Consider the following 13461-nt stretch of genomic DNA (forward strand, 5'->3'; position numbering starts at 1 on the left):
GGGACTCAGATCTAGAGCTTAAGACATGCCTTCTCACTGTGGTTATCAGCATGTGAGGGGCTGAGGGAGGGGGGGTGAGGGGCTGAGGGGCATTGGTACGGGGGGAGTGGGGTACTGGATCTGAGGTCGTCCTCTTAAGGGTGGGGGTGACACCTCACAGGTAGTATTCTGATGCTATGCTATTCATTCAATTGTTAGACTATTATTGTTATGTCAGTGGTAGATAATATGTGAATCAATCAAACGGACCAAAATAGCATTACATCACATAAAATACTGGTCCTGTGTTAATTTGGATTGGAATGGTTGTAATGATGGAGAGGTGAGAGGAGTTATCTCCATCTCTCCCAGCCCCGCCCCCCTTCTCAGAGAGAGAGAGAGAGAGGAGAGAGAGAGAGAGAGGATGAGAGAGAGAGAGAGAGAGAGAGAGAGAGAGAGAGAGAGGAGAGAGAGAGAGAGAGTAGAGAGAGAGAGAGAGAGAGAGCGAGAGAGAGAGAGAGAGAGAGAGAGAGAGAGAGAGAGAGAGAGAGAGAGAGACCCCTTTCTTTCCTTCTTTCTCGTTGTTGTTGTTTTTTTTTATTCTCCTCTCTTGCCTTCTCTGTTTTCTTCTCTCCGGTCCTTTCTCTCCCCCATTGCCCCCTGTCCAGGAGCCGCAGAGAAAGAGGTCAAAGGGCACAGGTCAAGCTGACCCTCACCTCTCGGTGTCATTAGCCTGTGCTGATTGGGTTAGCTGAAATGCTAGCCTCTTGTGCTAATCTAATATGGAAGCCTGGAGAGGTCATTTGGCATGAGGCCGCGGCTTGGATCACATTCGGCTTGGATCACATTTCTCTTTAGAACGGATTCCCCTCACGTGGGGCGATATTACAATATTGCCTTTAGCAATATTGTCTGATTGCTTCTCCTGGTATTTCTGCTTTATTGGTAATTGATTGACATATATTTATATTCTTATAATATACAATTGTGTTTTCTTTGAATGGTAAGTATAATTAGTTTAGAGAAATGATTAGTATCAAGACGATTATCATACCTGTAGACAGACACACACACACACACACACACACACACTACTACCAAGTACCAGAGTAATAACATAGATCCACAGCTCTGAGGGGGGAACTACTGGGCACACTGTACTTTACATCATATTTGATCTTCTCTCTACTCCCTGCTCCCCTCCTGTCCTCCTCCTCCTCTCAGTGGACCTGACAGCACTACACCTGCATACGCACGCACACCTGCATGCATACGATCACACACATGTAGGAATTGTGGGGGCATTGATATTGTGGGTGTGTGTGTTTGTGTCTGTTTTTCTTTTACGCACACATGCACGCTTTGTGTCAGGATTTATGAATGTGTCACAAAGACAAAGCACTGGCCTTGGGCCTACACGTGTGTGTATATGCATGCGTGTGTTTTTTTTTATCATGTTTGTGTGTGTGGGCATGTTTGTTATCATGTGTGTGTGTGTACTTGCAGGCTGCCTATTGTTGTGCAGGTCCACTGGGATGTGAATGTGTTTATTCAGCAGCCCAGGAGATGCTTCATAGAGTAGCTTATGACAGGCTCACCTTGCTGTTAAATAACAGTCCTATCCATAGAGCCAGTCAAACCGCTATACAACTATAGAGCCACATAGTCAATCCTCTATACACCTATAGAGCCACATAGTCAATCCTCTCCTCTCCTCAAACCATCACCTTAACGCGGTGGAGAGGTTTGCGTGTCCTGAAGAACCTTGAGAGCTATGCTGTCTGGAGCCTTGTGCTCCTGGTAGGGTCACCCATGGCAGCTTGGTCTCGGGGGGAGGGAACAGACTAAGAATGGTTCAACCACTGCGTTGTGGCCTGGGAGGGAAAAAGGCTAAGGGAGCAACACCCCAACAGAAAAAGCATCCTCTAGGTAGGCCAATTCCCCGCTTAGAGGTTAGCAAAACTGATTACAGAAACACTGAAAAATAGAACTACCACCTTAGAATTGGGAGGAGAAGGACCTTCAACTAGAAGACGTATGAAGCCCTGTGGTGAAAGCCGAAAGGAAGCCAGAGGGTGGAAGTTTCTGAATCCTAAATCTATCACAAAAATCGGTACATGGAATGTACGCTCAATGCATATCACAGGAAAAGCGCAGACCATCACGAATGAAATGAAGGCATTTGGCATCCATATACTTGGAATTGCCGAGGCTAGGTGGAAGGAAGCAGGACAAACACGGCTTGCATCAGGTGAATCAATCATATACTCTGGACACACAGGAGATTATGCTGCTCATTCGGACGGGGTGGCAATCATGCTATCAAAGGAAGCAGGGAAAACACTTCTAGGGTGGGAACCAGTAAGCGCGAGGATCATCCTGGCCAATTTTAGGACTTCACATAAACGCATCAACCTTAACATCATCCAGTGCTACGCCCCCACCAATGAAGCAGAGGATGAAGCAAAAGAGGACTTCTACCAAAGGCTAGAGGAAACCATCAGGAAATGTAAGGAGAAGGATCTCACCATTTCAATGGGAGATATGAATGCTAAGGTTGGCAGTGACGACACCGGCTTTGAGCAAGCGATGGGAAAGCATGGCCTTGGAGTGATGAATGAGAACGGAGAACTCTTTGCCAACCACTGCGCCAACCACAGTCTCGTCATTAGTGGAACCCTCTTTCCTCACAAACCATGCCACCGGGTAACTTGGGTCTCCCCTGACAGGAAGACGGAGAACCAGATAGACCATATTTGCATCTCCAAGAGATTCAGGAGAAGCCTCCAAGATGTCCGGGTGAAGAGGGGGGCCGATGCAGCCACGGATCACCACCTACTGGTTGCTAACCTACAACTTAAGCTGAAAAAACATCAAAACAGCACGTCAACAGGCAAACGCTACAATGTGTCACTACTGGCCACCAAAGAGCAACAAACCAACTTCCGAATAGAACTCAGAAACCGCTACACAGTACTGCAAGCCAAGGAAGTAACAGAAGAGGAACACAGGACGATAGAACACCACTGGCAGCAAGTAAAGGAGGCATTTACAGGAGCCTGTGAAGCAGCAGTCGGGCTCAAGAAGAGGACGCACCAGGAGTGGCTCTCACCAGAGACCCTTAGCAAAATAGAGGAAAGGAAGAAGCTAAAGAACGTACTAAACAATAGTAAAACAAGATCAGTTAAGAAAACAGCGGGTGAGGCGTACAGTAAGGCAGATAGAGAGGTCAAAAAGAGTGCACGGAGAGACAAGAGGAACTTTGTAGAAGAGCTTACAAACAAAGCAGAGGAAGCTGCAAGGCAGAATAACATCAAAGGGATATACAACAACATCCGACTGCTGACCAAAAAATACCAGAAAGGGAATCACCCAGTCAAGGATAAGGAAGGGAGGACACTGAAAACACAAGAAGAGCAAATGAAAAGGTGGGTTGAGCACTTTTCAGAGATACTGAACCAACCACCTCCGTCAATAAAGGCGAATATGCAACCTGCAGAAGTTCCCCTGTCAGTTGACTGCAAGCGGCCATCAAAAAAGGAGATAAGAAATGCCATCATGCACTGCAAGAACAACAAGGCACCATGTCCTGACAACAAACCTGCAGAAGCTCTTAAAGCAGATGTTGAAGCGTCCACACAAATCCTATATGACTTGTTTGGTAAGATCTGGGAGGAAGAAGACGTGCCTGGAGAATGGAAGAGAATGCCACCTAGTTAAAATTCCCAAGAAAGGCAACCTAAGCCTCTGTGGCAATTACAGGGGAATGATGCTTCTATCCGTCCCGGGCAAAGTGTTAAATGGAGTAATTTTACAACGCCTCAAGGCAGCAGTGGATGCAGAGCTTCGAGACAACCAAGCTGGTTTCAGGCCAAATAGATCATGTGCCGACCAAATAGCAACCCTGCGAATCATCCTTGAACAATCCCAAGAGTTTAGGTCCCCGCTTTACGCAGGATTTCTGGACTTTGAGAAAGCATTTGACAGTCTGGATAGGGAAGTGCTCTGGCAACTCATGAGACACTACGCCATACCCGAGAAGTTCATCAACATCATCAAGAACATCTATTCTGGAACGCAGTGTAGGATCATACATGAAGGCCAGCTGACGGAGGCATTTAACATCACAACAGGAGTAAGACAAGGCTGTTTACTGTCACCATTACTATTCCTTTTAGCGGTAGACTGGATCATGAGGCAAGCGACTTATAATAGACATAATGGTATCCAATGGACCCCGTTTGCACAATTGGATAACCTAGACTTCGCAGATGATATTGCGCTCCTGTCCCATAACCACCAACAAATGAAGGACAAACTGAGAGTGGTAGAACAGAGAGCAGCTGAAACAGGCCTCCGCATTAGTACACAGAAGACCAAAGTTCTCAAGGCCAATACCAAGACACTAGCAAGCTTGACAGTAAACCAACAACCACGAGAGGAAGTTGACTCCTTCATTTACCTGGTAAGCGAGGTAGCGAGTGATGGTGGATCAGAAGGGGACGTTAAGAGGAGAATAGGCAAGGCAAGAGCGGCATTTGGAATGATGGGGGCCATTTGGAGAGCACGCAACATCACCCTCAGGACCAAAATACGGCTATTCAATTCAAGCATTAAAACCATTCTCCTGTACGGATCGGAAACGTGGAAAACAACAAAGAAACTACTAAAGAAGCTACAGGTTTTCACAAATCACTGCCAAAGACGCATCCTCAACATCAGATGGCCTGACAAAATAAGGAACAAAGAGCTGTGGGAAGGAAGACACCAACCTGCCATAGAAGTGGACATAATGAGACGAAGATGGGGACGGATTGGGCACACATTACGTAAGCCGAGGAACACCATCACACGCCAAGCCCTGCAGTGGAATCCGCAGGGTCAACGTGGCAGAGGGAGGCCAAGAAACACCTGGAGGAGGAGTGTTACAGCAGAGATGGAGAGAGCAGGCTACAGATGGCAAGACCTGGCGAGGCTGGTACAGAACAGGACGAGGTGGAGAGATGTAATCAGTGGCCTATGCTCCAACTTGGAGCAACAGGCCTAAAAAAAAAAAAAAAGTAAATCCTCTATACAACTAGAGCCAGACAGAAAACGATAGAGCCACATAGTCAAACCTCTATACAACTATAGGGCTATATAGGCCTACCACTACTCCACTATAGAGCCCTATAGACAGACAACTATAGAGCCCTATAGACAGACCACTATAGAGCCCTATAGACAGACCACTATAGAGCCCTATAGACAGACCACTATAGAGCCCTATAGACAGACCACTATAGAGCCCTATAGACAGACCACTTTAGAGCCCTATAGACAGACCACTATAGAGCCCTATAGACAGACCACTATAGAGCCCTATAGACAGACCACTATAGAGCCCTATAGACAGACCACTGTAGAGCCCTATAGACAGACCACTTTAGAGCCCTATAGACAGACCACTATAGAGCCCTATAGACAGACCACTATAGAGCCCTATAGACAGACCACTTTAGAGCCCTATAGACAGACCACTATAGAGCCCTATAGACAGACCACTATAGAGCCCTATAGACAGACCACTATAGAGCCCTATAGACAGACCACTATAGAGCCCTATAGACAGACCACTATAGAGCCCTATAGACAGACCACTATAGAGCCCTATAGACAGACCACTATAGAGCCCTATAGACAGACCACTATAGAGCCCTATAGACAGACCACTGTAGAGCCCTATAGACAGACCACTGTAGAGCCCTATAGACAGACCACTATAGAGCCCTATAGACAGACCACTATAGAGCCCTATAGACAGACCACTATAGAGCCCTATAGACAGACCACTATAGAGCCCTATAGACAGACCACTTTAGAGCCCTATAGACAGACCACTGCTGACGGTAAACCCTGGATAAGGAGAGGGCCGATGTGGGAAGCATTACGGCTCTCCGTCCTCGGCCAACAGGGAGCCATCGGCCAGCAGCGCTAAGCTCACCCTTTCCCGTCCTCAGACACAGTGTCTGTAAAGGTTCAATCAAACCTGTGTGTAGTGGGCTGGCCACTTTGGAAACACATCGGTTTACATCGTCGTCTGGAGCCTCCGTCTTGCACTTCGCAAATGAGTTTACCTTCAGAAGAATAGAGCCGGAGCCAAAAGGGAGCCAGAATGGGGGCCTGGCGCTGAGGGGTGGGGGCCGGGCGCTGGGGAGAGGGGGCCGGGCGCTGGGGGGAGGGGGCCGGGCGCTGGGGGGTCTCCCACTGGAGGCCGCTCCATTGTCTCACTGACCTGAGACTAAGCCATCGCCCTCTATCTGACGCATTATGGAAAGCATGCATTGTCTGTGTGCCGGCTGGACTTAAAGAGGAATCCTGTATTTACTGTTGATAACGTCAGAGTACCATGAGGTGACTGACAGAAGGAAAGGAAGGCACAGGGAGAAAGAAAGACGGAGAGAATGAAAGTTTAAGAAAGAAAGAAAGAGAGAAAGAAAGAAGAAAGTGAAACAAAGGCAGGCTCCTCTCCAGGTGTCTTTTACACAGAGCTGAGAAGGACAACACCAATGGGTCTGCACCTGCCACACACACACACACACGCACGCACGCACGCACGCGTGCAGGCACGTGCAGTTACACACACACACACACACACACACACACACACACACACACACACACACACACACACACACACACGCGTGCAGGCACGTGCAGTTACACACACACACACACACACACACACACACACACACACGTGCGCACACGCAGTAACACACACACACACGCAGTCACACACGCAGTCACACGCACAGTGTAACACACACAGTAACACGCACACGTACCCTAACGCACACACACCCTGACATGCTCGGCCAGGAAGCAGGAATTGAATTAAAAATCCATCTGAAGAAAGGGACATTGAAAATGAATTTTTGGAGCAATGAAGGAAGAGAGAGAAAGAGCAAGAGTGGGGGTTGGGGTAGTGTAAACATACTGAATGTGAAGATGGTTTCAGGGACTTTGGAGGGTCAACAATAGAGATGATGAATAACAAAGTATTTTACTATTTGCACTAATGTAGGGTGGATGGTTGCATTATTGAACTTGTGTAACTAGTAGCCACTAAGTACACACACACATGCACACACAGATTATTGTCCATCTCTTTATCTCCTTATTCTCTGTCTCACCTTCATAACTCTTTCTTCTTTCACATTCCTTTCTTCCATTCATTCACAATCAGCTCACTTATTTGTGTGTGTGTGTGTGTGTGTGTGTGTGTGTGTGTGTGTGTGTGTGTGTGTGTGTGTGTGTGTGTGTGTGTGTGTGTGTGTGTGCGCACGCAAGCCATGTGCAAACAGTTGATCTCGAAAGGGTCTCTACCTCTCTCACTATATCTCACTCTCACTCAATTAAATGCAATAAGGCTTTATTGATATGACATTTAAATGAAAAAAGTGTTGCCAATGCATGGAAATAAAGATGATTGATGATAGATAATGTATCAAGTGCATATATTACAAAATTGCACGCACACAATACATAGACGTATTTGGAAAGTACGAAGAAACAGACACACGATTACATGTTACTTCTCCCCTCTTTGTCATTCCCTTACTTTCATAAGGAACCATTGCTTTCTCTGTACCCTGCTGATATACAGTCCCCAGACAGCTGGCCTGGGTTAACATGTCTCCCAAGTAGGAGCTGTTCTGTCTGGTCTTTTCGGAGGTTGTGAAAATCCGGATTTTCACCTTTCTAAATGTTGAAGAATCGGTATGTGATTTCATCATGCATGGTCCAGTTCATGAGATGGTGAGACCGTCTCTGTTCCACCCGTTCCAAACGGAGGCATGATTGTGTTTCAGTCCAACCCTTGCTGAGCGCTTTGGGCAGGGCTGCTGATACCTCCGTATCAGTGCTTCCCCTTGAGGACGTTGTGTGTGGGGGTCATAGTTGTTGCATGTATGGGGGGTGTCTGGGTGAGGAGGGGTAGGGTGGCAGAGTGAGGGGGGTGAAGGGGGGGGGTGGGTGGGTGAGGTGGGATGGGGGGGGGGGGGGGGGGGTGAAAGGGGGTGGTTCTCTGCATGGCTCATACTCACGCCTCTTTAAATCTAGGGTATGGTCTATTTTTAGGAGCATTTCTTTTTCATATGTTGAAATTCTCTTGACGTCCGATGCTCTGACAAAAATACGAGATCAATCCGGTATCAGTGGCTTTTGCAGGCCTGTCATTAGCCCGTCCAGTCTGTATTTATTTGGCCTGAATGAAATGAGTGGTCAGCCTGACTACCTGTCATTCTGCCTATCTACCCGTCTACCTGTGCTCACCCTGCCCATGCTCTCACTGCACATGACCGCAGCCTCCACCAGGCAGACCTGATGCTAAAGTCAGAGAGCTCGGCGTGAGTTTGGGGGACAGGCTTTGGAGGAAAACCCTGAGGAAGGGCCGGGTTCCAGAATCCAGTCTACCAGTCCGGTTTCTACAAAGTTTTCCACTCGCTCCCACTTTCCCCTCGCTCAGACAGACAGAAAAACAGACAGACAGACGTCCATCTCTTTATCTCCCTATTCTCCGTCTCACCTTCCTCACTTTTCCATTCATTCACAATCAGCTCACTGATTTGTTCATCCTGAGTGAACAAGAAACACTCACACTTCTACTCCTCTTCCTGTACCTTTTGAAACTCTAAGCGTTCCATGTGAGCACTCAGCAGTGTGGACGAACATCGTCCCTGTGTGTGGACATTTAGTCGGTGGGTCAGTGTGTTGGTCTCCACCTCAGCCTCCTGTGGGATTGGCTAATATTTGGCCGGGGGAGTTGTGTCACCGTGACACGGCGCCGGCGCGGTAATAATAAACTGCTTTATTAAGAAGTGTGTGATGGGCTGTCGCGTGTTAGAGTTAAGAACATTAGCCCCTAGTCCTATATCTCAGAGAGCCACACCGCCCTATAATATCAGCATCCCGGAGCGTTTGAAACACACACACACACACATTTAATCAACCCAGTCTCAGCCCTGACGAATTCACATCAGTGAAATCACTATCAATATTTATCCTACATTAGCGGCAGCAGCAGCAACAGAATTAATAATGGATGTGACTTGTGTGTGTGTGTGTGTGTGTGTGTGTGTGTGTGTGTGTGTGTGTGTGCAGTAGGTGAAATATGTTTAACCTTCATGGACTCCAGCAGCCCCTCCAAACCTGTTCCTGATCCGTTTAACTGACCCCCCCACCACCACCACCACCACCACCACACACACACACACACACACACACACACACACACACACACACACACACACACACACACACACACACACACACACACACACACACACACACACACACACACACACACACAGCACCAATCCTAGTACTTTGTTTCATGAAACTTTAATCAGTTTTATTTCTGATTTCATTAGTCAAGGTTTCAGAAATGTCTTTGTCTGTTCTTGGAGTTTTATGGAGGAGTCCATTTACAGTTGCATTTCTTTCATGTTTTTATGCTTACCGTCTTTCCTTTCCTATTTTATTCGTCCTCTTCCTTTCTATTATTGATCCCTACCCATCCCTCCCTGGTGATTAGTTTCTAGTATAGTGGTTATCAATGGGGGCGGAGCTCATAGTGGGAAAGAGGTGCATGCTGGGAAAAACCGATCTACCCAACGTAGGACTTATTGAAGATCTACCCAATGACTGTAGGGCTTAGTGAAGATCTACCAATATCTGTAAGGCTTATTGAAGATCTACCAACGACTGTAGGATATAGTGAAGATCTAACCAACGACTTTAAGACTTATTGAAGATCTACCATTAACTGTAGGGATTATTGAAGATCTAGCCAATGGCTGTAAGGCTTGGTGAAGATCTAGCCAATGGCTGAAGGGGTTAATGAAGAATTCTTTGACGATGACCATGCAGCTTGTTCTCCTCTTCATCACCTTATATTTTCTCTAATTGGCCCAAATCAGAGTCGGTTCACCTCTAAATGTGTTGAATCCAAAGTCTGTCTAATCAAAGTGTGTGTGTGTGTGTGTGTGTGTGTGTGTGTGTGTGTGTGTGTGTGTGTGTGTGTGTGTGTGTGTTAGTAAAAGGAGTGGGGTATCGATAGACATTTCATGCAAAACACTAGGCCACTGTCCAACTATTTATGTCTATTTTCTTCTATCTGTCGATCTCTTTCTTGTCGCCTGACCATGACGGATTGTATAGACTCTATACAATCTGTACAAGTACCACCAGATACATTATTCATATCTTCAGATCTCAATAACCCTCTATACTACAGAGGGGGATCTGAATAACATATCTGATGGTGCATCTGCCTTTAAGTTTTATTTAAAAAACCAACCATTCCTCTGTCTGCTGAATAATACAGCTCTAGTTTGTGTCCCCAGTGTTTCCTGGGACGTTGTCCAGTGATGTTTTACTGGGATTACAGCGACTCTACAGGTTGCATTAAGGCACCGTGCCCTTTTAATTTAGTCTTTCCTCCCTGGATAATCACATTTCATATTTTTTCCCTCTATCCATCCTTTTCTTTTAAAATAAAAATGTATGTGAGGCAGGCGGGGCCCTTTGTCTCGTCCTAACCTGATTGGATTAAGTTTGGAAGGGGGCTGGGACTAAACACGATTTAGTTACAATGGCATTAAAATGGATCCTCTAGTGATGAGGCTGGCAGATCGATGGGCTTCAGAACCCATACGGTCCCCAAGAGGAGAGGGGGGAGGAGAGGAGGCTGGAAGGGGAGGAGGTGAGGAGGGAAGAGAGAGAGAAAGAGAGAGAGAGAGAGGAGAGGGGGGAGGAGAGGAGGCTAGAAGGGGAGGAGGTGAGGAGGAGAGAGAGAGAGAGAGAGAGAGGAGAGGGGGGAGGAGAGGAGGCTAGAAGGGGAGGAGGTGAGGAGGAGAGAGAGAGAGAGAGAGGGGGGGGAGGAGAGGAGGAGAGAGGGAGAGAGAGGGGAGGAGGGGGAGGCTAGGAGGGGAGCAGGAGAGGAGAAGAGGAGAGAGAGGGGGAGGAGGGGGAGCGTAGCACGAGAGGAGGAAAGGAAGATGGTTGACTTGCGGTCGAGCCTACTGGGAAGTCGGCTTGCCTGTAGTGGGAACCCAGACACCAACACGAACGGGGATACAGTAGACACCGGATTATCAATAGAAACATGGATACCAGTAGAAACCTGTCCAACTCTGGGCATAGTTAACGGACAACCTCCTATATCATGGGTCTCCATGTCCTACAGGGGGGAGACATGGTGGACTGAGCTTCATTGAACAAACGCCATAACTTTTTATGAAAATGATATCAAATAAGTGATTGATCAGCTTGATGTGTGGTGGGCAGCTCAGGAGGTTGTGGTTAGCACTTGGCAATAAGCCTGTCTCCATACACAACCCCTGTGTGGGCGGGACCAACGCTGGGAGAGATGTCATTGGATGAACTTCAGGTGGATGTGGTCTGAAGGGGAATTTATTGTGTTGTTATTGGTTCATGGTTCTGTGCTGTGACCCGGTTAGTTACACTCACACACACACACGCACACATACACATACACATACACATACACATACACATACACATACACATACACATACACATACACACACACACACACACACACACACACACACACACACACACAATCTCTGCTGTGGTCAGTTGCAAAAGGAGCTTTTGTGTCCTCTGGTCTTTCACCAAAAGACACCTGAAGAAAGAGAGAGAGGCACACACACACGTACACTTATTTATATATATTCCCCTTCCATCCCTCCGCCTCTCTTACTTGTGTAAATGTGAACTTTTTAGGGATTCTGCTGGTAGATTCCATCTGTAATTCTGTTATCTACTGGGCCAGTCCAGCCTGAGGGATGGATGCCATCTGTAATCCATTTATCAGCCTTCGCCTTCAGGCCTTCTCCCACATGACAGCTGGCCCTAAGCAATCCCATTATTCACCTGGAGCTGCACTGGGCTGGAACATACACTCACTAGCTACATGCTGCACACCCTGTTGTAGGCCTGGGTTCATCAAACTGGATATAGCCTAGCTACATGCATACATCCCCCTGCTGAAATGCTAGTTAACCACCAACACTGTGGCTAAATGCTTCACGCTCAAAATTACGAATTACACCAAGAATGACTGAAGGAAAGGAAGACACAGAAGGTAAAGAGAGGGAATTAGACGGGGAGAGGTAGTCCGGCACACACACGCACGTGATGTTTTCAATGGTTCTTTATCCAAGGTGTGTAAGGACCCCTTGTCCCCTACTGTGACACACACACACACACACACACACACACACACACACACACACACACACACACACACACACACACACACACACACACACACACACACACACACTTTTACAGAGGAACCGTTTCCAACTGTGCATCATGTGTAGTTCACTAATGCAGTTTTTTGTCCTGCTCTCATACACACACGCACACACACACAAAAGGGCGTTTCGGGGTTCCCCTGTTGGACAATAGACAAGCACTCCCATCACTTAAGAAACACACACACACACACACACACACACACACACACACACACACACAGCCTAGTTGCAAATAGCTGACCGCTTCAAAAGGTCCATGAACATGACCCTGACCGAGTATGTGTGTGTGTCTGTGTGTGTGTGTGTGTGTGTGTGTACTGTGACTAATGGCTTTCACCTGCACAATATGAAGTGTGCCTATTCACGCGTGCGCCTATACGATTTTGGTGACTGTGACATTGTGAATGTGTCCCTGTGTGTGTGTGGGTGCCTGTGTGTGTCTGTGTGCGCGTGTGTGTGTTTGGGCTGGCGGTGTAACTAATGGTTAATGCCGGTACAATAGGCGCGTGTGTATTCTCTCCAGGCTGTTGAGGAGAGTAGAGTGAGGCAGCCTGCTGTTCTGCAGCCTTGAAAACCAGTGAAGAAAGGAGAGGCAGGCCGTCCCTCGCCCTCCTTAGGCGCACGGCTTACCCCCCCCCCCCCCCTCCCCCCCACCCCCCGCGCCCATAAACCAACCCTGGAAACACACGGCTCCAAATAAACCTGTCCCCCCCTCGACAGGACACACGACACACGCAGTACAAGGACGGGGACTGGCTGTTTTCACAGTCTGTCATGGATTAAATGAAAACAGTGACAAAAATGATCGACACTTTATCGTTAGTTAAGCTTTGTGTAAGTCATGTTTGAACCCAGAGACGTCTCTCGTCCGTCCCTCACAGAAGGATGTTATGTTGGTTGGCATCATCGCTGCCCCGCAAACATCTGTTCTGTAGCGATGCCATATGCCTCTCCCTTCCAACCTGAATCCGCCCCCTCATTACTTTACACTGTAAACAACTGGCCTTCTCCAGACATCACTACCCCCTTTCTCATTTTCTAATGAACTGCTGTGCTGCTAATTGACTGTATCTCACCCCTGAGTGCCTCAATGTTTGAGCCGACCACGTGAACGTTTTCTGATCAGCCGATGTTTCTCTGAACACGCTTG

This window comes from Gadus macrocephalus, chromosome 19 (genome assembly GCF_031168955.1).
Source record: "Gadus macrocephalus chromosome 19, ASM3116895v1".
Taxonomy (NCBI): Eukaryota; Metazoa; Chordata; class Actinopteri; order Gadiformes; family Gadidae; genus Gadus; species Gadus macrocephalus.